This window comes from Ornithorhynchus anatinus, chromosome X1 (assembly GCF_004115215.2).
Source record: "Ornithorhynchus anatinus isolate Pmale09 chromosome X1, mOrnAna1.pri.v4, whole genome shotgun sequence".
In the NCBI taxonomy this organism is placed as follows: Eukaryota; Metazoa; Chordata; class Mammalia; order Monotremata; family Ornithorhynchidae; genus Ornithorhynchus; species Ornithorhynchus anatinus.
Window position 1 is genome coordinate 1,708,582 of NC_041749.1, and position 23,210 is coordinate 1,731,791.

Genomic DNA, 23,210 nt, shown 5'->3' on the forward strand with positions numbered 1-23,210 from the left:
TTGCTCCCTTTATTGACCCTCAAAGCCCAGCCCCACAGTAACTTACGTACATACCTGTATTTATTTATTTATACTGATGTCTGTCTCCGCCCTTTAGACTGTAAGCTAGTTGTGGGTAGGGAATGTGTCTGTTTATTGTTATATTGTACTCTCACAAGCACTTAGAACAGTGCTCTGCACAGAGTAAGCGCTCAATAAATACTATTGAATGAGCGATTAAATGAATGGATACACTCCCCATTCACAATGAGTTGGAGGGGAGGAAGGAGATAGGGAGGAAGGAGATAGGGAGGAAGGAGATAGGAAGGAAGGCTGTGCGAGGGAGAGAGGGAGGGTGGGGAGGGAGAGAGAGAATCAGAGACTGGGAGACAGAGGCTCATCAGGCAGTTAGAGGCAGAAAGTTCCCTGGAGAATTAGAAACATGAGAAAATGTAGGGAGATATACACAGAGACAAGGAGAAGAGACATGACCCTGCCAAACAAGGAGCTTACAGACTAGATGGGGAGACAGACATGAAAATAAATTACAGAGGGATAGGCACGTAAGTGCTGTCGAGGTGGGGTGAAAATGAAATGAAAATGAAATGAAATGAAATGTGTATATATCTATTTATCTATTTTGATGGTACTGATGCCTGCCTCCTTGTTTTATTTTGTTGTCTGTTGCCCCCTTCTAGACTGTGAGCCCACTGTTGGGTAGGGATCGTCTCTGTCTCTTGCCGAAAATTGTACTTTCCAAGCGCTTAGTACAGTGCTCCGCACACAGTAAGTGCTCAATAAATACAGCTGAATGAATGAATGAATTAATGAAAGCACTTAGGAGTACATATATAGGGCATAGGTGATGCAGAAGGGAGGGCAAATAGGGGCAGTGAAAAGATATGATTTGAAGGTGGGGAGGGCAAAGGACTGTTGGATATTCATTCACTCATGTCTTCGTATTTATTACGCACTTACTGAGAGCAGAGCACTGTACTAAGCACTTGGGAAAGTACAATACAGCAATAAAGAGTAACAATGAAGGAGGAGGAAGTTCAAGGGCCAGGGTTCAGGGATGAGAAATACAAGTTCGAGAGAAAGGGAGTAGGCTGAAGGGAGAAGAGCGAAGCGTGTAGGTTAACTTGTAGTAGAAGCACTCTTGGCTGCTAATTCATCTGGAGACCACCAAAGTTTTAAACCAGCCCAGATCTGGAAAAGCCTGGAGTCTCCAGATGAGAAGCACCGATAAGCCTTGGCTCTGAAACCTCAGGATGGAACTGGCACCCAGGAATTGATGAGAGGGCTGATGGCTCATGCCATTTGACGCATGGCTCCACGTATAAAGCGGGACCCGTCACCCACCAAAAGGTCAACAACATAGAACTGGCATTGCACCGAAGCACCGCAGCCCAGCAGACAGTTGTCGTGGCAGCTGCTGACATCTTCCAAACCCTTCTTAGCCAAATTTTTATCAGGATTTCTGCTGGGCCTGTCTGCCCTCACCTCCTAATACATGATGGCATAGCCCCTGTGCTAGTCCCAAGGACTGGAAGGAGGTCTCGGGTTCTCAGAGTTACGTCTCTGTCCCTGGACCGACAGTGAGGCTGAGCAAACTCCATTGTTTGTTTCTTAAACTTCTATTGTGCTCTTTCACCTGATTAGCATGGTGCTCTGCACACAGTAAATGTTCCCCAGATGCAAGGATGGATAGAAAAATGAGAAAAAGCAGGAGAAGGGAAAAACAGAAGTATAACAAAATTAAACGAAAAAGAAATAAATATGCATTTTAAAAGTTTTTCTTTCTTTAACATGTGGGATATATGCAAAGCTTCTTCAACTCACTCAAATGCACACACCTTTATGTTCTGTCCTTCCCCTCTGTACCCCACTCCCCAAGCACTTAGTACAGTGCTCTGCACACAGTAAGCGCTCAATAAATGAGATTAATTAATTTGCAATAACAAGGCAAAAATCCATTCTAAGGAAAACGGTGTCCTCCATAATCAGAAAACTCCCAGAGAGTTGCTCCTAAACTGGATCTCTGGCTAGCCTGCCCTGAGTCATTTGAGGCTTTTTCCTAATCACAAAACAATTGATAAGTTTTATATGATTACAAAATCTGATACCTGTCTATAGTAACTATCATCACCTCTTAGCAGAAAGTTTCCACTTGAATAAGGATTAGAATTCTGGAGATTCGGAGATACCACTGGGATTTCGCAGAATAAATCAGGAGTCAAAACCTACATCCAGATGAAGACACAGTCACAGTGCTATGAAGAACTCCCTGGGGTATAGATATTCCCAGCAAAGTCTCTGCTCTCAGGGAAGACTTTGGGGACCAAAACATTCATTCTGTGACCTAAATTAGCTTTATACCCTGTGATCATCCTCAGTAAGAGTTCACCATCTGAAATCGTCCCCTGTCATTACTTAATTCATTAAATCTCCTGTCTCTCCCCCCACCCTTGTAGAGTTCACACTATTGTTTAAATATTTCCTCACTTCCTGACCCTCTCTAGAATCTTTGAATAGATGATTTTTACTACTTATCTACCTAAGGCGATTTCTTTATCTCAAAGGTATTATTATTCTCAGGACTAAATCAAGTTCCAGGGCCAATCAGCACGGGTCAACTAACAAATCTATCACCATATTATATATTTGCAGAGAAAAGTAGCCACACAATGGAGTGCGGTCATAGAAAGAGGAAGACTGAGGAAGTTAGCAAAGTTGCTGCAGCTGTGGCATGTGTTTGGCAATGAATACAACTGAGAACTTGTTGGGTACCCCGAGGCGGACAGAGAGCATTCTGGAGGAAACCCAAATTCCACATCAGCAGGAGTCTGGGCAGCCTCAGTGGCCTGATCCAAGCCACAGGTTCACCAGGTATGGGTCTTGCCAGCCACACTATACCCACATTTACGTGGGTCTTGCGGGCTTCTGCTTCACTGGGCAAAGTGGCTCAGTGAAAAACAGAGAAGCTCAGTGTACCAGCTTGGTATTTTGCCTTACTAACCCCATGCCAATCTTACTCTCCTCTGAACCTACATGTTCCTCAAGAATCCCACCATCTTGGATATGTGGCGACCAGGATACTATGAAATATCTTATCTAGTGGAATACAGTCCATTCTACTAATCCAAAGCATAGTTCTCACCATTCTGTGATTGCAGATTATCTGAATGTTCATGCCTTGAAATGTGTTCTCTTCAGAAGCCTTCTCTGCCAGTGATGGTCTGATGAATCTTGCATGAGTAGGGGAATGACCACATTTGTTCAACTATACTATTTCTCCAAATGAGACACTCTAGTCATTTGACACAGTTTGTGGAAAGGAAACAAGAATTAGAACTATTAAAGTCATTTTAAGGTATTTTTAAAAGATTCTTTTCAAAGTCAGAATACGGGTGCTCCAGCGGGGGTGCTTTATAAATCTTCTCTTTGGTCAAACATGGGCACTGAATCCCTGAACTCTTTAGATAGAGAGTTAGGTGGATATGGAATTAAACCCAAGCACAAATGCATACACACGTGCACACGTAGACACACACAAATATACACAAACATAAAATCTTGCTTTAACTTGCATCTAAATAATCTAGCAAAAAGCTTACATCTTTGTTAAGTAATCAACTGTGGCCGTAATAGAATAACCAAACAGGGCAGTTTTGTTCTATCTGCCAGCAACATCATAAAAGAATACACAAAAATATTTCTCAACTCATTCTCCATCAATGAAAAAAATGTTCCTTTATACTAATTCTACCCAGCTTCCTATAGTTTTAGATGTGCAAATGCACACCATTGTTTTCAGTAAGATTGATCCTCTTGATCCTGAATTCACATGGCACTTAATCAGTTTAATATGCTTCCTGTTGCTAATTTGGAAAGCACATAAGGAAGGAGTCTGTGGACGATAGATACGACAGTTTGTGAAACAATCCTTTTTTATTTTATTTGGGCAATACAAATCTTACCGGTGATTTTTTTTTCCTTGTACAAAAGGGGAGTAAAATAAGGCAATTGTTCTGCTGCCAGAAGTTTTGATGCCAAGAATTGTGATAGGAATAGGCTGGAGGTCTGAATACAGTGAAAAATCTCCCTCCTTCATATTCCTTTACTGGTTTCCTACTCTCGACTAAGCAGATATTTTCTCTCTATCTCATGTATTACAAAGTGAATCACTGTACAGCACCACTAAGTGCCCAGACTAGTTTAGCACTGTATTCAATCAATCAATCAGTCAGTGGAATTTACTGAGTGCTTACTGCTTGAAGAGCACTGAACTAAACGCTTGGGAGAGAACGATATAAAAATGTAACGTGTATTTTAGCCCATTGGCAAGTCTTTCCACCTTCGCCGCTCCTGGCCCTTTGAGCCCGCATCCAGGGAAGGATTGACAAAATAAGCTTTAGTGGTTTGAAGAAAACATCTGAAATCTTGAGGCGGTTAGCAGTCGGGAGATATTTAAAGCTTATGTAAAGCTCTGTGCCATTGGGGTCAGTTTAGGGTGACAGAAGAAACATTCCTAAGACACAATGTAGCCAACCTCAGCTATTGGGGCATGATTGAGGTGAGTGGGTAGGAGGCAGCAGCGGACAGACCAGGCTTTTGTGCGGCCAGAGAGATTGGGGGAGCAGAGACCTCAAAAAGAGGCGGACCTGAAAATGGCACTAAGCACTTTGGGGAGGAAATGGGACCACACTGTGAAGGAAAATATTGACAAGGTCCTGGCCACACTGTGCAACCAAAAAGGCCGACCCTTCCGTTGCTGTTGATGTTGCGTTTAAGGTCTGCCATGCCGGGAGCTGTTTTCTCTTTTGCCGCCTTGTCTCTGATTCCGTATGAAGCTTTGACTCAGAGAGATTCACCCCTTCCTTGATTGCAACATGCACCTAGGAGTCAGAGGATATGGGTTTCAATTCCCGGCTCTGCCACTTGTCTGCTGTTTGACTTTGGGTGAGTCACTTAACTCCTCTGTGCCTCAGTTACCTCATCTGTAAAATGGGGATGAAGACTGTGAGCACTGTGTGGGACAGGGACTGTGTCTTACCCAATCATCTTGTATCTATCCCAGTGCTTAGTACGGTGCCTGGCACATAATAAGGGCTTAATAAATACCAGTGAATCAATCAACAGGTGATTCCTAGTTTTCAACTAGGATGAAGCATGGTCTGAGGCACTGTTTTAATAACCACGGCATATATTTTGTTGGTACAATATGTTGGTACAATCTCTCATCATAACCCGACTGGATTACCGCCTCAGTCTCCTTTCTGATCTCCCATCCTCCTGTCTCTTCCCTCTTGGGCCTATACTTCACTCTGCTGCCCGGATGATCTTTTCTAACGCTCTGGGCATGTCACCCCCCTCCTCAGAAACCTCCAGTGGCTGCCTATCCACCTTCAGATGAAGCAAAAACTCCTCACTCTTGGCTTCAAAACTCTCCATCACCTGGCCCCCTCCTACCTCACCTCCCTTCTCTCCGTCTACAGCCCGACCCGCACGCTCCACTCCTCTGCTGCCGCTAACCTCCTCACTGTGCCTCCTTTTCGCCTGACCTGCCATCAACCCCCGGCCCACGTCCGACCCCTGGCCTGGAACGCCCTCCCTCCTCACATTCACCAAACTAGCTCTCCTTCCCCCTTCGGAGCCCTACTGAGAGCTCGCCTCCTCCGGGAGGCCTTCCCAGACCGAGCCCCCTTTTCTTCCTCTCTCCCCATCACCCCTTCTCCCTCCCTCTGCTTTACCCCTTACCTGCCCCACAGAACTTGTGTATATTTGTACATATTTATTATTCTATTAATTTTATTAATGAGGTGTATGTATCTATAATTCTATTTATCTATTTTGACGCTATTGATGCCTGTCTACTTGTTTTGTTTTGTTGTCTCTCTCCCCCTTCTCGACTGTGAGCCCGTTGTTGGGTAGGGATTGTCCCTATCTGTTGCCAAATTGTCCTTTCCAAGTGCTTAGTACAGTGGTCTGCACACAGTAAGCGCCCAATGAACACAATTGCATGAATGAATGAAGGAAGGATTATTTTTTGTAAAAAAAAGTAAAACAAAATACATGCCTTAGTCATTACAAGACTGTTGGGAAACATGTTCTCAAAATGAATTGCACTTGAATCTGTGACCTTTAAGGCATCCAGTGATGTTCGCCTCACCCTCAAACCCATAGCGCTTAGGTACATATCTTTAAATTATGTATTATAAATCATTTATATTAATGTCTGTCTCGCCCTCAGACTATAATCTTGCTCTAGGTGGGAACATGCCTGCCAACTCTACTATACTGTCCCCTCCCAAGCTCTTACTCAATTGGGCAGAGCACTTGGGCAGTTCCAGGATTAGAATTGAGGTCCTCTGACTCCCAGGATTCCGTTCTTTCCACTACAACACACTGCTTCTTACTTCTCAGCTGTTACGGCATCTTCCCATGAATGATGGAGTTTGGGACATTAGAGAAGCAGCGTGGCTTAGTGGAAAGAGCCTGGGCTTGGGAGTCAGAGGTCATGAGTTCGAATCCCAGATCTGCCACTTGTCAGCTGTGTGACTGTGGGCGAGTCACTTAACTTCTCTGTGCCTCAGTTACCTCATCTGTAAAATGGGGATTAACTGTGAGCCTCACGTGGGACACATTCACGGGGGCTCAGTCTGGGAAGGCCTCCCGGAGGAGGTGAGCTCTCAGTAGGGCTCCGAAGGGGGAAGGAGAGCTAGTTTGGTGAATGTGAGGAAGGAGGGCGTTCCAGGCCAGGGGTCGGACGTGGGCCGGGGGTTGATGGCAGGTCAGGCGAAAAGGAGGCACAGTGAGGAGGTTAGCGGCAGCAGAGGAGTGGAGCGTGCGGGTCGGGCTGTAGACGGAGAGAAGGGAGGTGAGGTAGGAGGGGGCCAGGTGATGGAGAGTTTTGAAGCCAAGAGTGAGGAGTTTTTGCTTCATTTGAAGGTGGATAGGCAGCCACTGGAGGTTTTTGAGGAGGGGGTGACATGCCCAGAGCGTTTCTGTAGAAACAACCTGATGACCCTGTATCTCCCCCAGCGCTTAGAACGGTGCTCTGCACATAGTAAGCGCTTAACAAATACCAACATTATCATTATCATTACCCCAGCGTTTAGAACAGTGTTCTAAGCGCTTAACAAATACCAACATTATTGTCATCCAACGGCCGGTTATGCACCTTTGATGTATCATTCCTATGGTTGTTTTTAACTCGGGATGCAAACCAAACATAAATAGAATCCCAACTTTAACTTTTCAGGGAGATGGAAGGTCCTGACGGACTTACTGTGCCTGTACGCCGTCAATATTTACATTCACTTTACCTTCTCTTGCTTTCCTATTGCTGTATTCAACTGGATAATTACGTGCCCAGCTTTAAACACCGCAAAGATGAAGAATCCCCACTCCGAGACCCTTCGTTATTTGGAAAGCCCTGGATCTCCAGGTTTGTGATGTGAAATGCGAGGCCACCAGTTATTCCCTGGATGGTTTGCAGTTCATTAGCAGCTGCATTCCGAGCCATCTGACAGGGAGCTGGAAAACAGCGCTAGCCCGGAACATAATGAGGTTTAGAACAGTTCTTGGAGGGATGAATGATCTCCAGAGTATCCCTAGATTGCCCAGGAAAAATCACAACCAGTTTAATAGAACTTTGCATTTAGAAAGTGCCTATGCTCAGTACCTTCAACGATGCATGAAAATACTCTTCCGGAGAAAGAATTGGGCAAATTGTCCTTCCCATTGAGACGGGGAAAATGGCCTTACCTCTTCCCAGCCAAGCAATCTTATCTAGTCTTATTGTTCTAATGACAGTGGGAAAAGGTTATGATAACAATAATAATTCTGGTATTTGATAAGTACTTACTATGTGCCAAGCACTGTTCTAAACACTGTGCTAGATATAAGGCAATCAAGTTGGACACTGTCCCGGCCCCATATGAGCTCACAGTCTTTATATTTTACATTTTACAGATGAGGCACAGAGAAGTGAAGTAACCTCCCCAAGGTCACACAGCAGAAAAGGTGCCAAGCCGGAATTAGAACCCACGACCTCTGAATCTGAAGCTTGTGCTCTTGCCCCTAGGCCATGCTGCTTCTCTAATGAGAGATAGCTGTTTTGTCCAACAGAACTTCATTTCATTCAATAGTATTTATTGAGTGCTAACTATGTGCAGAGCATTGTTCTAAGCTCTTGGAATGTATAATTCGGCAACAGATAGAGACAGTCCCTGCCCAATCACAGGTTCACAGTCTAAGGGGGGCAGACAGACAGCAAAGCAAAACAGAACAAAAGAAAAACAAGACATCATCATCAAGATAAATAGAATCAAGGAGATATACAACTCATTAACAAAATAAATAGGGTAATAATATATACAAACGAGCACAGTGCTGAGGGGACGGGAAGGGGAAAGAGCAGAGGGTGGGCGGGGAGGAGAGAGAAAGCAGAAGGGAAGGGGGGCTCAGTCTGGGAAGGCCTCCTGGAGGAGGTGAGATCTCAGTAGGGTTTTGAAGAGGGGAAGAGAGTTAGTTTGGTGGATGTGAGGAGGGAGGGCATTCCAGGCCAGAGGTAGGACGTGGGCCAGGGGTCGATGGCGGGATAGGCGTGAACGGGGGACGGGAGGAGGCGAGCGGCAGAGGAGCGGAGGGTATGGGGCGGGCAGTAGAAACAGAGAAGGGAGGTGAGGTAGGAGGGGGCCAGGTGATGGAGAGCAAGGTAGCAGCTCACTGGATCTCAGACCAGCACTCTCACCTTTTGTCAACCAGAGGTGGGATTTGACCCGGATTGTGAGAGCATGAGCCACGAAGATCCATCTTTTCTAAGGTGCCATTCACACCCCAGCTTCCGAATAGTTGTAAACTGCGTGCGATGAAACGTAAACCTAAGCAGTTCTGCTTTCATTCCACTCAGTTCAATCGATCGATCATATTTATTACTATTGTCATAGGTAAATTTAAAATGAAAGATTTATTTTTCAGATAGGCTTCATCTTATCAATCCTCTACTAAAGATCAGAACTTAGAACAGTGTTCGGCACATAGTAAGCGCTTAACAAATACCGTAATTATTATAAATCAGTTTTTCATTAGATATCTTGGTGCTAAAACTTGGTACTTTAAATTTCTGTCGAGGAGTCAGGGCAAGGCTACATTCTTGTTGCTAACAGGTTCTTTGTTGTAGACTGTGTCTTCAGTCGGCACAGTGGACTGACATTTCTGAGGCGATTTAGATTTAGTATTTTGAGTTTGGTGTCTCCTTGCTGACATACCCAGAAGGAAGAATAGGGTTACCAGCCCTACTCCACGCAGACCATTTAGTGGGAGGCAGCATGGACAAGTGGAAGAAACACAGGTCTAGGAGTCAGGGGACCTAGGTTCTAATCCCAGCTCTGCAACTTGCCTCCTGTATGACCTTGGGCAAGTCACTTAATTTCTCCGTGCCTCAGTTCCTTCATCTACAAAATGGGGATTCAATACCTGTTCTCCCTCCTAGATAGACTGTGAGCCTCATATAGGATCTGATTAACTCATATCTACTCCAGCGCTTAGTACAGTATTTCATTCATTCATTCAATAGCATTTATTGAGCACTTACTATGTGCAGAGCACTGTACTAAGCACTTGGAATATACAAATCGGCAACAGAGAGAGACAGTCCCTGCCCACTGACAGGCTTACAGTTAGCATTTAACAAATGCCAGAGTTATTATAATTATTCTCAGTGCCTCAATTTCCTTAACTGTAAAATGGGGATTCAAAATCTATTCTCCCTTCTACTTAGACTGTAAGCTCCAGGTAGGACAGGTACTATGTCCTACCTGATTAACTCAAATCTACCCCAGTGCTTAGAACAGTGTGGCTAGCATTCCAAAGGAAGCCCTCAGAAACCTCTAGAGAAGCAGCTTGGCTCAGTGTAAAGAGCCCGGGCTTGGGAGTTGGAGTTCATGGGTTCTAATCCCAACTCTGCCACTTGTCAGCTGTGGGACTGTGGGCAAGTCACTGAACTTCTCTGTGCCTCAGTAACCTCATCTGTAAAATGGGGATTAACTGTGAGCCCTCACGTGGGACAACCTGATGACCCTGAAACTACCCCAGCGCTTAGAACAGTGCTCTGCACATAGTATGCGCTTAACAAATAGCAACGTTAAACCTAGGTGAGACTCTTCCCCAAATACAATGGCAAAAATGTGCCTGCATATTGTTATACTCTACTCTTCCAAGTGCTTGATAAATAGGATTGAATTGAATGAACAAATATTTTGTTCAGGAAAATTTCCTCAAAAAGGAATATGACAGAAGATTCAGATTAAAACCCCAACCTCAGAAGTAAATCACCAAATGAGATAGCCAGAAGGATAGTCCCTTACTGCTTGAAGAACTTAATAAAGGTTGTTTATCATGTGCCGGAGACCCTAGATTGCAAGACAGGGGTACTTTCTCCTCCTAGGTTTTCACTTGGAAAAGGTTTCAAAAGTGGGAAAGTAAATTTCAACCATAAAACCTCAAATAAGTCACTACCCCTCATTTCTCTGGCCTACTTTTCCCCTAGGTGATCAAGAGATTTCTTTACCACTAGGAGTCTGATTCCAGGATCATTATCTTCAGCAGCTGCAGTAACCATCTTTTTCACCAGGGAGCCAAGGGAAGAGAAAATTTGAGGTGATAGTCTATCGTCCCAATTTCCAGAAAAACACAATATGGTCAGCCTAAACTTGGCAAACAGAGTTCTTAGACCATGCCTTTTTTTCTTCCTCTCTAACTCCCTGTCAGGCTTTGTATATAGGATCAGGCACACCAAGGGCTCGGTAGGTGTTAGTGCTTGTCTGTGGTAATCGAGGACGGGATAGGGGAGGAGCACAAACGTCGTCTGCCGGCCTCACCGAACCCCAAGTGGCTCACCTTGAGACTGTTTCCTCTGACCTTTAACCTTGCAGAGAATCCCCGTAAGGAACAACCGAAGCCATCAAGACGACGTGGATCTTTCTTCACGTGTAAGCAGTGCGTCTTCGTTGGTTAGGCGTCAGATTTTTAAGCCACACTCTCCTATAGGGGTAGGATCTCACCGTCAGTAATGTCAGCTTCAAAAATGGAAAATATCGCTATGTAAATGATTATGTATACGTATCTCATTCAGAGAGAGTGAGAGAAATGTCAAGAAAGAGAAAGAGAGAAAAAGAAAGAGGTATAGACAAAAAAACAGAGAAGGGCAGACTGAGATCGACTGGCTAGTGGACATATGTCGCTCTCCCCGTGCGTCATCCCACTTGCTAAGTTTCTTCAATTACAGCGACGGATGAAAATAACTTTACTTATCATTTTAATTTTTTTGCCTTCATGTTTGTAAATTAATTCATTATAACACAACCGGATGTATTTTTCAGTTTTTCAACCTCATTTGGATTTTTAAAGTAAGGCAGATGGCAAAGTGGTTGTCTAACTCCGCTCCATTTCTTACACTTAAAAAAATCAATCCAATTAATATAACACACAATTTATAAAAAGATAAGTATTTGATGGAATAACGTGGAACGTGACCAAATGTCAATCTTCATAACTTAAGTGGGGAGGAGACAAATTGACGAAGTCTTTCACTGGGAGCGGTGAGAAGACTGAGACTTAGAGGCTTCAAACCTGCACAGAAGAGAAGCAGTGTGGCCCAGAGAAAGCAGTGTGGCTTAATGGATAGAGCACGGGCCTGGGAGTCAGAAGGACCTAGGTTCTAATCCCAGCTCTGCCACTTGTCTGCTGTGTGAACTTGGTCAAGTCACTTAAATGTTCTGGGCATGTCAATCCCCTTCTTAAAAACCTCCAGTGGCTGCCTATCAACCTCCGCACGAAACAAAAACTTCTCACTCTAGGTTTCGAGGGTCTGCATCCCCTTGCCCCGTCCTACCTCTCCTCCCTTCTCTCTTTCCACTGCCCACCCCGCACACTCCGCTCCTCCGCCGCCCACCTCCTCACCGTCCCCCGTTCTCGCCTATCCCGCCGTCGACCCCCGGGCCACGTCCTCCCGCGGTCCCGGAATGCCCTTCCTCCTCACCTCCGCCAAACTAATTCTCTTCCCTTCTTCAAAACCCTACTTAAAGCTCACCTCGTCCAAGAGGCCTTCCCAGACTGAGCTCCCCTTTGCCCTCTGCTCCCCCTGCTCCTCCTCTAGCCCCCCCCTTCACCTCTCCTCAGCTAAGCCCTCTTTCCCCCCCCTTTCCCTCTGCTCCTCCCCTTCTCCCTTTCCCTCCCCCCAGCACTGTACTCACCCGCTCAACTGTATATGTTTTCATTACCCTATTTATTTTGTTAATGAGATGTACATCACCTTGATTCTATTTGCTATTGTTTTAATGAGATGTTCATCCCCTTGATTCTATTTATTGCTATTGTTTTTATCTGTCTCCCCCGATTAGACTGTAAGCCTGTCAAAGGGCAGGGACTGTCTCTATCTGTTACTGATTTGTACATTCCAAGTGTTTAGTACAGTGCTCTGCACATAGTAAGTGCTCAATAAATACTATTGAATGAATGAATGAATGAACTTCTCTGGGCCTCAGTTACCTCATCTGTAAAATGGGGAATAAGAGTGTGATCCTCCATGGGGGTTATGGATGATTTTCAACCTGCTTACCTTCTAATTACCCTATCACTTAGTACTGTGAGGGGCACATACTAAATGCTCAACAAATACCGTTTAAAAAAAAAAAAGAATTGATGATAGTGCCAGGGGTTTGCACAGTCCCACTCACATTATCTGGTCCATGCTTGACCCTCTGGGGCCTGGAGTGCCACAAACGAGTAGTCAGACAGGAGTGCAGTGAATTGCAAAGTGCACGCAGTTGTTCTGCTTGCAGGACTTCCTGAAGGCCAAAGGGTTTACAGCAAAGCGCCACCACTGTACCATCCAGCTGTCACCCATCAAGGGGTGTCCTTGTAATTGCCAAGCCCTTGACTCTCAAAGTCTCCAATTAATGTCATCTGAACATCCACGTCAGTTCTGTGGGAATGTGGGTTTTCCCTGTGCCTTTTGGACAGGTCGTCCCACGTGGGGCTCACAGTCTTAATCCTCATTTTACAGATGAGGTAACTGAGGCCCAGAGAAGTTAAGTGACTTGCCCCAAATCACACAGCTGATAAGCAGTGGAGACAGAATTAGATCCCATGACCTCTGACTCCCCAGCCCATGTTCTTTCCACTGAGCCGTGGTACTCCTCTGTTACCTATAGTTTTCTGCATATGGTAGATGCTCGATAATTACGAGTGACTGATTAATCGATCAAAGTCCGCCCCCACAATCCTTTGGCCACCACATGTGTTTGATTGATTGCCAATATGAGGGAGTGATTGATCAATTGCCAGGATCCTGGACATTTGCAGCTCCTGGTACTTCTCTCCCAGGCTCCTAGCCTTAGAGAGCTCTTGAGTGGAGGTTATCCGTGGGGGTACAAAAGCAGTCAGGACCACAAGCACCCCTTGCAGAAGCAGACACTCCAGCTGATGCCTGGACCGATCAGGAGGTTTGATTAGAGATCATCTACCAAGAGATGCCAAGCAAAAAATCCTACCTCCACAACTTCACCCTAATGCTCATCCGCTTCTGTACTGAATTGCAACAAAAAGTACTGTTGTAGCTGAATGAAAGGCAGATTCTTTGGGGGCAATCAATCAGTGGTATTTATTGAGTATTTAAGTGCCTGGATTAAGTACTTCACCTCACTTACCTCACCTAATTTCTCTCCTTTTACAACCTAGACCACACACTTCGTTCCTCTAAAGCTAACCTTGTCCCTGTAGCTCTGTTCTGGTTTATCTCGCTGCTGACCTCTGGCCTATACCCTGCCTCTAGCCTGGAACCCTCTCCCTCCTCATATATGACAGACAATTACTCGTCCCACTTTCAAAGCCTTAAAGAAGGCACACCTCCTCCAAGTGGCCTTCCCTGACTAAGCCCTCATTTCTTTTTCTCTCTCTCCCTTCTGCATCGGTCTGATTTGCTTCTGTGTCAAACAGGGAAGACCTTGCAGACCACTTAAGCGTTTCATCAGCTCTGCCCACAATTACTGATTAAGTCTGACCTCTAGTACTCGTCATGCATCATTCTGTTTATATAATAATAACGATATTTGTTAAGCACTTGTTATGTGCCAAGCACTGTTCTAAGCGCTGGGGTAGAGACGAGGTAATCAGGTTGCCTCACGTGGGGCTCACAGCTTTAATCCCCATTTTACAGATGAGATAACTGAGGCTCAGAGAAGTGAAGCGACTTGCCCAAAGTCACACAGCTGATAAGTGGTGGAGCCGGGATTAGAATCCACAACCTCTGACTCCCAAGTCCGTGCTCTTTCCACTAAGGCATGTAACTGTGGTATCGCTAAGCAGTTACTATGTGCCGAGCACTGTACTAAGCACTGGGGTAGATACAAGGTAATCGGGTTGGACGCAGTCCGTATCCCACATAGGGCTCACAGTCCTAATACCCATTTTACAGAATAAATGACTGGGGCCCAGAGAAGTGAAGTGATTTACCCAAGGCCACACAGAACACAATCCACTAGACCACACTGCTTTTCTCCGAGTTTTTGGGCCTCATAGGCCAGGCTTCCTCTTGTCTGAATTCTCCGGCCCTGTAAGATTCTGCCAGTGCAATTGATGTTTCTCAGCAAAGTCAGTTTCTCAGGCTTTGGTCCTCAGCGCGGCACAGCAGACAGGATCTTGCATCAAATTCAGGAGACGTGCAAGGAGCAGAAGTGCAGAGATCCAGAACCTCTACACAGTTTCCTTATACCGGACCAAACCGTTGGGTACGATCAGCAGATTTGGGCTCCAGAAACTTCTGAGAAAGGTTGGCTACCCTGAAGAGTTCATCCTGATTCTGAGACTGTTACATGATGGCATGGATGTCTGGAATAGAGTCAAGGGGGCCTAAGTGAGCCATCATTCTCCACTGTCAGTGGAGAAGAGCTGACATGTGAAGTGGGCTAGGTTCTGTTCAACCTGTTTTACGCAGCCATGCGAGAGGATACAAGAGATCTGGATAAACTCCTCCTGTTGATTGTAAGTTCGTTGTGGGCAGCTATCATGTCTACCTACTCTAATGTAATGTACTTCTTCAAGTTCTTAGTATAGTGGTGTGCACTATCCAGACCATTTTTCCACTGTATACAGACACACATAGATGGAGGGAGAGAGAAGAAGAGAGAGAGGGACACTTTCAAACGGGTTTTGAACTCTAAGTGTATAAAATCAGTTTCCAAATGGGGTAATCTGGTTGACCCAGAGGCTGTTATACTAATGAGCCATCGTTCGGCTTTGCCCTCTCAAGTCCCTTGACTCTAAAAAAGATCAGAAAGTTATTTTCAACAATGCAGAAGTAAAACTAAAATGTTAAGAGAACACCTGCGCGCTGTGGATATTTTCACTTCCTTGGATATTAAAAACGCAACCAATCATTTTGCCTTGTTTACTTCCCCGCCTGCTTGCTACAGTTCCAGTGCCCGGGGCCCTCTCTTTCATCCGAGAGGGCAGGAGGGCAAGGACCCCATCCCTCGGGCAGTTGGCAAGGAGCGGACTTCCTGAGAGGGCGGGGAGCTCAGAACTATCCCGTTGCTTTCTGCTCCAGTAAATAGGCCAGAGTCAGCACCACTGTTAGAAATGCCCGTTGTTAAAGATGAAGTGGAGAGGCAAGCAGGTGGATTGTGTGGGCTGAGATGTCACATATATAAAATCTGCACCGAAAGAGAACTTCACTGTGCAGTTCAATGCACTTCAAAAACTCCACCTCAAATCAAAAAGAGGTAGAGCCAACGAGCTGTATAGGTAAATGACATTTACGATGTTGTGCTTCTTGGCGTGATGCAGTTCGAGAGAGTAACTGGGTAGACAGAAATCTGCATTTATATTTTTGAAAATTAAACAGTGATATTGAGTGCTAGCCGAAGACGGCTAACCCGAAAAGTTGCAATGAATTCAAGTTACCACAAAGGAAAGTCACAACTAAACCCACTCTTCATTTCCCTTCTGACTCTCCGTCGTATTTCCCCTCTGACCCTTTATTCATACTCTTCTCCCAGCCATTACTTCCCTCCTCCACTGAATGACCAAACCACAGAACTCCCTAACTCTGAAGCCTTCCTAAAGTCCCACCTCCTCCTAGATGCCGTCCTCTGATGGGTCACAGAACCCAATTGCTGTCAGTCTGACAGCCTCTCTTATCACCTGTACACTTCGTTACAATCTTTGGCACTAATGAACAAATAGCTACTTTTATTCACAGAGTTCACCTTCTCACTTTCGAAAAGCCCTTGCTCCCACCTTCCTTCCCTCCCTATGTCCCTTCTGCAACCAGTCCCACTCTGATGGCTCCTTCCCACCCCCCTTCGAGCATGCTCACTCCTGTCGCTCCCACCTTCCTTCCCTCCCTATGTCCCTTCTGCAACCAGTCCCACTCTGATGGCTCCTTCCCACCCCCCTTCGAGCATGCTCACTCCTGTCGCGTACTTAAAAAGCCTTCGATTGATCGCTCGGGACCCACCCCGTTTCCCTGCAACCGTTCCTGTCCAGACTCTGGGAAAGGGTTCTACAAACCCCCTGCCTTCACTTTCTCTTCTTCAGCACCCTCCTTGATCAATTACCATCTGGTTTGCTCCACAGATATTGCACTCAGTACAGTAAGCTCATCGTGGGCAGCGAATGTGTCTATTTCTATACTGTACTCTCCCAAGCGCTTAGTCCAATGCTCTGCACACAGAAAGCACTCAATAAATATGACTGACTGACTCTCCAAAGTTACCACTGTGTATTTCCTCTCTGAATTTAACAGCCTTTATTCCATCCTAATCCTTGTGGAGCTGTCAGCTGACTTTGGTACTTTTGACCCTTCTCTCCCCTGGATAATGTGATGTAATGTAGGCTTCCCAACACTGCTCTCTCCTGACCTTCTTCTGATCTTGCCAGATGCTCTTTCTCAGTCTCTTTACCAGTCTCCTCTTCCACCTTTCATCCCTTCAAACTGTTCTGGCTCTTCTGTTTTCCTCACTTGTGCTCCCTCCCTCAGGGCATTCATCTGCTCCCACAGCTTTAGCTACCCCCACTATGCTGATCATCCGCCTAAATGATCTTGCAAGCCCAGACCTCTCTCTGTATGTCCAATCTCACATTTTCTGTTGCCCAAAAGACTTCTCTATGTGGACATCAAGCCAACACTTCAAGTTCAACACAACCAAAAATGAACTCGTGATCTTCCCTCCTAAATCCTCCCATCCCCCCAACTTTCCCATCGCTCTTGTTCACACCACCCTCATCCTCATCTTTCAAATCCATAACCCTGGCATTATCCTTGACTTAATAATAATAATAATGTTGGTATTTGTTAAGCGCTTACTGTGTGCAGAGCACTGTTCTAAGTGCTGGGGTAGACACAGGGGAATCAGGTTGTCCCACGTGGGGCTCACAGTCTTAAGCCCCATTTTACAGATGAGGTAACTGAGGCACAGAGAAGTGAAGTGACTTGCCCACAGTCACACAGCTGACAAGTGGCAGAGCCGGGATTCAAATCCATGACCTCTGACTCCAAAGCCCAGGCTCTTGCCACTGAGCCACGCTGCTTTTCTCTCTGTCTCTCTCTCTCTCTCCCTCTCTCCCTCTCTCTCTCTCTCTCTCCCTCAATATTCAGTCTGTTTCCAAAGTCATCTTTTTCCTCTACAACATTTCCACAATCCTTCTTCCCCATTGCAGCACGACAGGTGCAGGAGAGGTATAGAGAGGGGCAATAAGCCCCCAGATCGGTGACTCGACGAGCAGATTTGACACCATTATCGGACATGGACTGGTAACTGATAATCAGGTTCTGCTGCTCTCAATTCTTAATTAATCTACCATGGCATGGACAAAAGTCAAAGGTGAAACATCCTCGCTCAGCACCTGGAACTGGAGTCAGAATGAGTTTCTACTTGGCCAGAAAACTCTTCCGGCTCAATGAGCCTATGTAACAATCAATCAATGGTATTCATTCAGTACTTTAAAGTGCAGATCACTGTATTAAGCACTTAGGAGAGTATACAGTACAACACAGTTCATTCATTCATTCAATAGTATTTATTGAGCGCTTACTATATGCAGAGCACTGTACTAAGCCCTTGGAATGTATGAATCTGTGACAGATAGAGACAGTCCCTGCCATTTGATGGGCTTACAGTCTAATCGGGGGAGACGGACAGACAAAAACAATGGCGATGAATAGAATCAAGGGGATGAACATCATAGTTGGCAGACACGTCCCTGCCCACCAGAAGCGGACACTCTAGAGCGAGAGAAAGACAGTACAGTGAATTATGGATATGCGCATAACGCTGTGGGGTTCAGGGTGGACTGAATCACATCTGCTTAAAGCATACAGATCCTGGTGCATAAGTGATGCAGAAGGGAAAGGGAGAAGAGGAAAAAGGTCAGTTAGGGAAGGCCTCTTGGAGGTGGTGGGATTTTAATAAGGCTTTAAAGGTGGGGAGAGTGGAGGTCTGTCAGGAAGGGGGAGGGAATTCTAGTCCAGAAGGAGGAAATGGGCAAGGGGTCTTCAGTGAGAGAGTCGGGCCTGTGGTACAGTGAGTAGGTTGACGTTGGAAGAGGAAAGCATGCAGGCTGGGTTGTAGTGGGAAATTAGTAAGGTAAGGTAGGAGGGGGTGCAATATAGTGTCGGATGGGATAGGGAGCCTTAGAATTCTCACAGCCCCATCTAGAGGCAACAAAGGTCCCTATTCCTGGGCCCTCATCACGTATTTTGTAGAAAGAAAATCGTTCATTTGATTGTATTTATTGAGCACTTACCCTATGCAAAGCACTGTACTAAGCGCTTAGGAGAGTACAGTACAACAACAGACACATTCCCGGCTCACCTGTATGTTAGGTGAGTCAGTTAAGTCAGATACAACTGATTTCTTTGATCACCAACATCTTCTAGTGGTTTTTTTTTTTTTTCATGTTTTAAGAGTTGAGTCTGTAGGATCAAACAAGTGAAAACCTTTTTTGGTTTTGGATGACCACGGTATAATAGAGGAAGAGCTCATCTGAGTCTGGAGGATCCCATCATCAGCTACAAGTATAGCTCCTCAGTAGGTATTTGTCATCTCATGTTCGAAAGCTTCATGAGTTCAAGGGATTTAGCAACTGTAAATCCATCTGAACATTTTGAGTGTGTAAGCAAAGTTTCACATTATATTCTTCTAGATGCCCGAGAAAGACCAGTTGGATATGAATATTAAAGGACTATGACTGATAATAACAGAAGGTGAATAATAAGTGATGTATAATTTTCACATTCCTAGTACTGGGTAGAAATTAATGTTTGAACAGTAGAAGCCACAAATATGTGTAGCTGCGAATTCTGAGTTTGGGTTAGACGATGGTAGATTTTTAATCTTATAATCTTGGGAGACAATTAGAATTTGTCATAAATTCCTGAATCCATCTCTGCCATCTTTTAGTACATCATCCTTAGCTTCCTAGATTATTTTAGTACCTAACACCCCGGCTAGAATGTAAGATATTTGAGGGCGGGGATCATGTCCGTCTATTTCATCGCACTTTCCCAAGTGCTTAGTTCAGTGCTCCGCATACAGTAGGTGCTCCGTAAGCGCTCATCTTGATGGAATGATTTTATTGGATATTTAGAAATTCTGCTTCTAGAACGTCCTATGAGGACAGCTCCTTCTTGTGATACCCTTACATTTCTTTCTTCTCACTGTTTAGCTCTAAGCAATTAAAACCAGTAATTGTGGTATTTGTGAAGCATTTACTACATGCCAAGCACTGTGCTAGTTGCACTACAATCAGGTCCCCCACACGGGCCAGGCTCACAGTCTAATTAGGAGGGAGAACTGGTATTGAAGCCCTTTTTCACAGATGAGGGAATTGAGGCCCAGGGAAGTTGGAGCAACTTGCTCAAAGTCACACCAGAGGTAAGTGACAAGATTCCCACTCTGGGCCTCTGATTCCCAGGACTGTGCTTTTTCCTTTAGGCCATATGACTCCCGTTACCAGGCGGACAATTATCCGGCGGAGGTCTACTCTCCCCTGCTTCAAAGCTTTATTGAGGGCACATCACATTCATTCATTTATTCAGTCATATTTATTGAGTGCTTACTGTGTGCAGAGCACTGTACTAAGTGGTTGGAAGGTACAATTCAGCAACAAGTAGAGACAATCCCTGACCACAATGGACTCACAGTCTAGAAGGGGGGAGACAGGCATCAAAACAAGTAAACAGGCATTAATAGCATCAATATAAATAAATAGAATTATATATATATATCATTGATATGAATAAATAGAATTATATATATGTACATATATACACAAGTTCTGGCGGCAGGGGAGGGCAAAGGGAGCAAGTAGGGCGATGGGGAGGGGAGGAGGAGCAGAGGAAAAGAGGGGCTTAGTTTGGGAAGTCCTCCTGGTATTCCCTTTGGCATCACCTTGACTTGCTCCTTTTATTCACCCCCCCCCCTTCAAAGCCTCACAACACTTATATAGAGAAGCAGCGTGGCTCAGTGGAAAGAGCCAGGGCTTGGGAGTTAGAGGTCATGAGTTCGAATCCCAGCTCTACCACTTGTCAACTGTGTGACTGTGGGCAAGTCACTTAACTTCTCTGTGCCTCAATTACCTCATCTGTAAAATGGGGATTAATTGTGAGTCTTACGTGGGACAACCTGATTACCCTGTATCTACCCCAGTGCTTAGAACTGTCTCCCCCGATTAGACCGTAAGCCCGTCAAACGTCAGGGACCGTCTCTATCTGTTGCCGACTTGTTCATTCCAAGCGCTTAGTACAGTGCTCTGCACATAGTAAGCGCTCAATAAATACTATTGAATGAATGAATGAATGCTCTGCACATAGTAAACGCTTAACAAATACCAACATTATTATTATTATATTCATATTTGTAATCATTTATATTAAGGTCTGCCTCTTCTCTAGACTGTAAGCTTGTTGTGGGCAGGGAGTGTGTCTCTTTATTGTTATCCTGTGCTTTCCCATGTGCTTAGTAGAGTGTTCTTAACACAGTAAATGTACAGTAAATACAATTGACTGTCAGGCAGTCTTCAGATTTACAGCCCAACTGGGTCCAAAAACAGCATCTTAAGTGGAACCAGTTTTCTCATAGGAACAGTGTTTTAAATGGGGAATTAGTTCCTAAATAAAGACTGGAATCTCTTTGTTACCGGAATTACCCTAAGTCAGTTAATTATAAATGACTAGTATCCTTACATTAATATGTTTACATTGAGGTAGATTCCACCATCGACTCTATTACAGTGTATTCTCTCAAGAGCTTAATATAATGCTCTGTACACAATAAGCACTCATTAAATGTGATTGATTGATTGATGAAGGGTAGCCAACTTTTACTCCGTTGGACGTGAACTGAACGGGTTGACCATAGTTGGTAATTCCTCCTGGCAACCAAGTAACCTCCCTCCCTCCCCCAGCCTCTTCAGCTCCTCTCCCCGCCATCTTTAAACCTGCCACCACACTTTCCCTCTCATTGCAGATTTTTAAATTTCCACTTAGCTCCTGTGGGATCCTGCACCACCCCACACCTCTTGTGCAGCCATAAAAGAGTCACTGGGGTAAAGGAAATTTTATTGCATTGTCTATAACCCTTAGCATTTTATTTTATTTCATTTCCTGTCCTCGGCACTCATGTATATTTTTATTTGGATTTTCATTTGTATATTCGATTCGTTATTCTATTACTTCATCTGTTATATTTGAAGTGCTTCCAGAAAGCTTCTTTCTAGAACATAAGCCCCTCACAGGCAGGGAATGTGTCTACCAACTCTATTATACTGTACTTTCCCAAGCACTTAGTCCAGTGCTCTGCACACAGTAAGCACACAATAAATAACACTGATGATGATAAGCACTTACTACGTGCAAAGCGCTGTACGAAGCACTGAGAAAATGTATACAGGTGGTAATTAGACACAGATCCCGGCCCTCGAGGGACTCACAATCCATTAGTGAAATTGGGGAGGACGGGGGAAGAACACGTAAGGGACAACTGCACTTCTTATATTTCCTTTATTCAGTTCTATTTCCTTCAATCAATCAATTAATCTATTTTCTTCTCCATTTCAGACAAAAACGGGCATTTCTGGCTCCCCACTGAAATTCACGGTCAAGAGGCAAGTAGTAAAATACCTATGTGTGTGCTTGCGCGCGTGTGTGTGAGTGTGTGTGTTTCTATGAAAAACTTTCTCAAGGCTGACAAATGTTCATGCAAAACCTATGGCACCGGCAGGGCTTGGCGTCTTTCCAACCTCCGCACCTGCACAATTACAGCCAAGCTTCCTGAACATTTCTTCCCTAACAGCTTGTTTTGGATTGCGTGCAGGAGTGTGTGGACCTCTGTGTGTGTGTGTGTGTGTGTGTGTGTATGTTGGTGGGCGAGAATGAGTGATCGTGGGTGAGTGGGTGAGTTGGGGGCGGGGGTAGCATTTAAGGCATCATTTTTTTGAACGCTGCCTCGGTGAGTTTATTGGAGCAAGTGGCCTACTCCCGGGGAGACCGGTGCACTCCAAAGCAGGAGAAGCCCGTTCCAGCCTGGATGCAGCTGAAGATGAGCAGCGGTGGTGGTAACCACTTGGCTCGCCTGAAGGGCAACGCGAGACTGTCGAAGGAGAGGAGTGTGAACAGCTGCTGTCCACTGGGGCCCCAGCGGCGGCTCCCACCGCACCACGGACCCCTCCAGGGCCATCAATCTCTGAGCGAGACCGGCCAGAAGCTGACGACGTCTGTTGCCTTCCCTTTCCCGCTCCCCTCTGCCTCTCCCACTTAGAAATGGAACTCTACAATGCTGCACAGGTGGACGTGTCATCTGCAGGAATGTCGGGGACCTGTCGGTGACCAATGTGAGAGACGAAGTCTTGTGTTTCTTTGGGAGTGCCGCTCATTTCGCGAGACAAAAAAAGAAAATATTTAAGATATGAATCTCTCTACATCTCTGAATCAACTAATCAGTAGCATTAACTGAGTGCTCACTCAAGGCAGGGAATTGATCAAAGCGCTTGGGTGAATACAGAAGAATTTGCAGACATGATTTCTACCTTCAAGTAACAATGTATCTAGCAGGAGAGATGATACAAAAATAATTTAGAGATAGGAAGAAGGGAAAGGTGATATGGACACGGGCCTCTGCCTAATCATTTTAACGTGACTTAACAAAAAGAAAACCCATTCTAGA

At 45.1% G+C, this 23,210-nt stretch overlaps 1 long non-coding RNA gene across 3 annotated transcripts in view; it reads left to right on the forward strand.

The window, feature by feature from the left end:
- Nucleotides 1-22,939, forward strand: part of LOC120638056 — a 29,214-nt gene extending 6,275 nt beyond the window's left edge. Inside the window, exons 3-8 of one of the 3 annotated variants that reach the window (XR_005659514.1) lie at nucleotides 2,650-2,868; nucleotides 7,358-7,429; nucleotides 10,920-10,976; nucleotides 18,954-19,076; nucleotides 19,192-19,252; nucleotides 22,106-22,939. This is a non-coding gene — a long non-coding RNA (uncharacterized LOC120638056). The remainder of the gene's footprint in view (nucleotides 1-2,649; nucleotides 2,869-7,357; nucleotides 7,430-10,919; nucleotides 10,977-18,953; nucleotides 19,077-19,191; nucleotides 19,253-22,105) is intronic. The other 2 variants (XR_005659515.1, XR_005659516.1) reach the window with 2 other exon arrangements.
- Nucleotides 22,940-23,210: the final 271 nt, after the last annotated feature.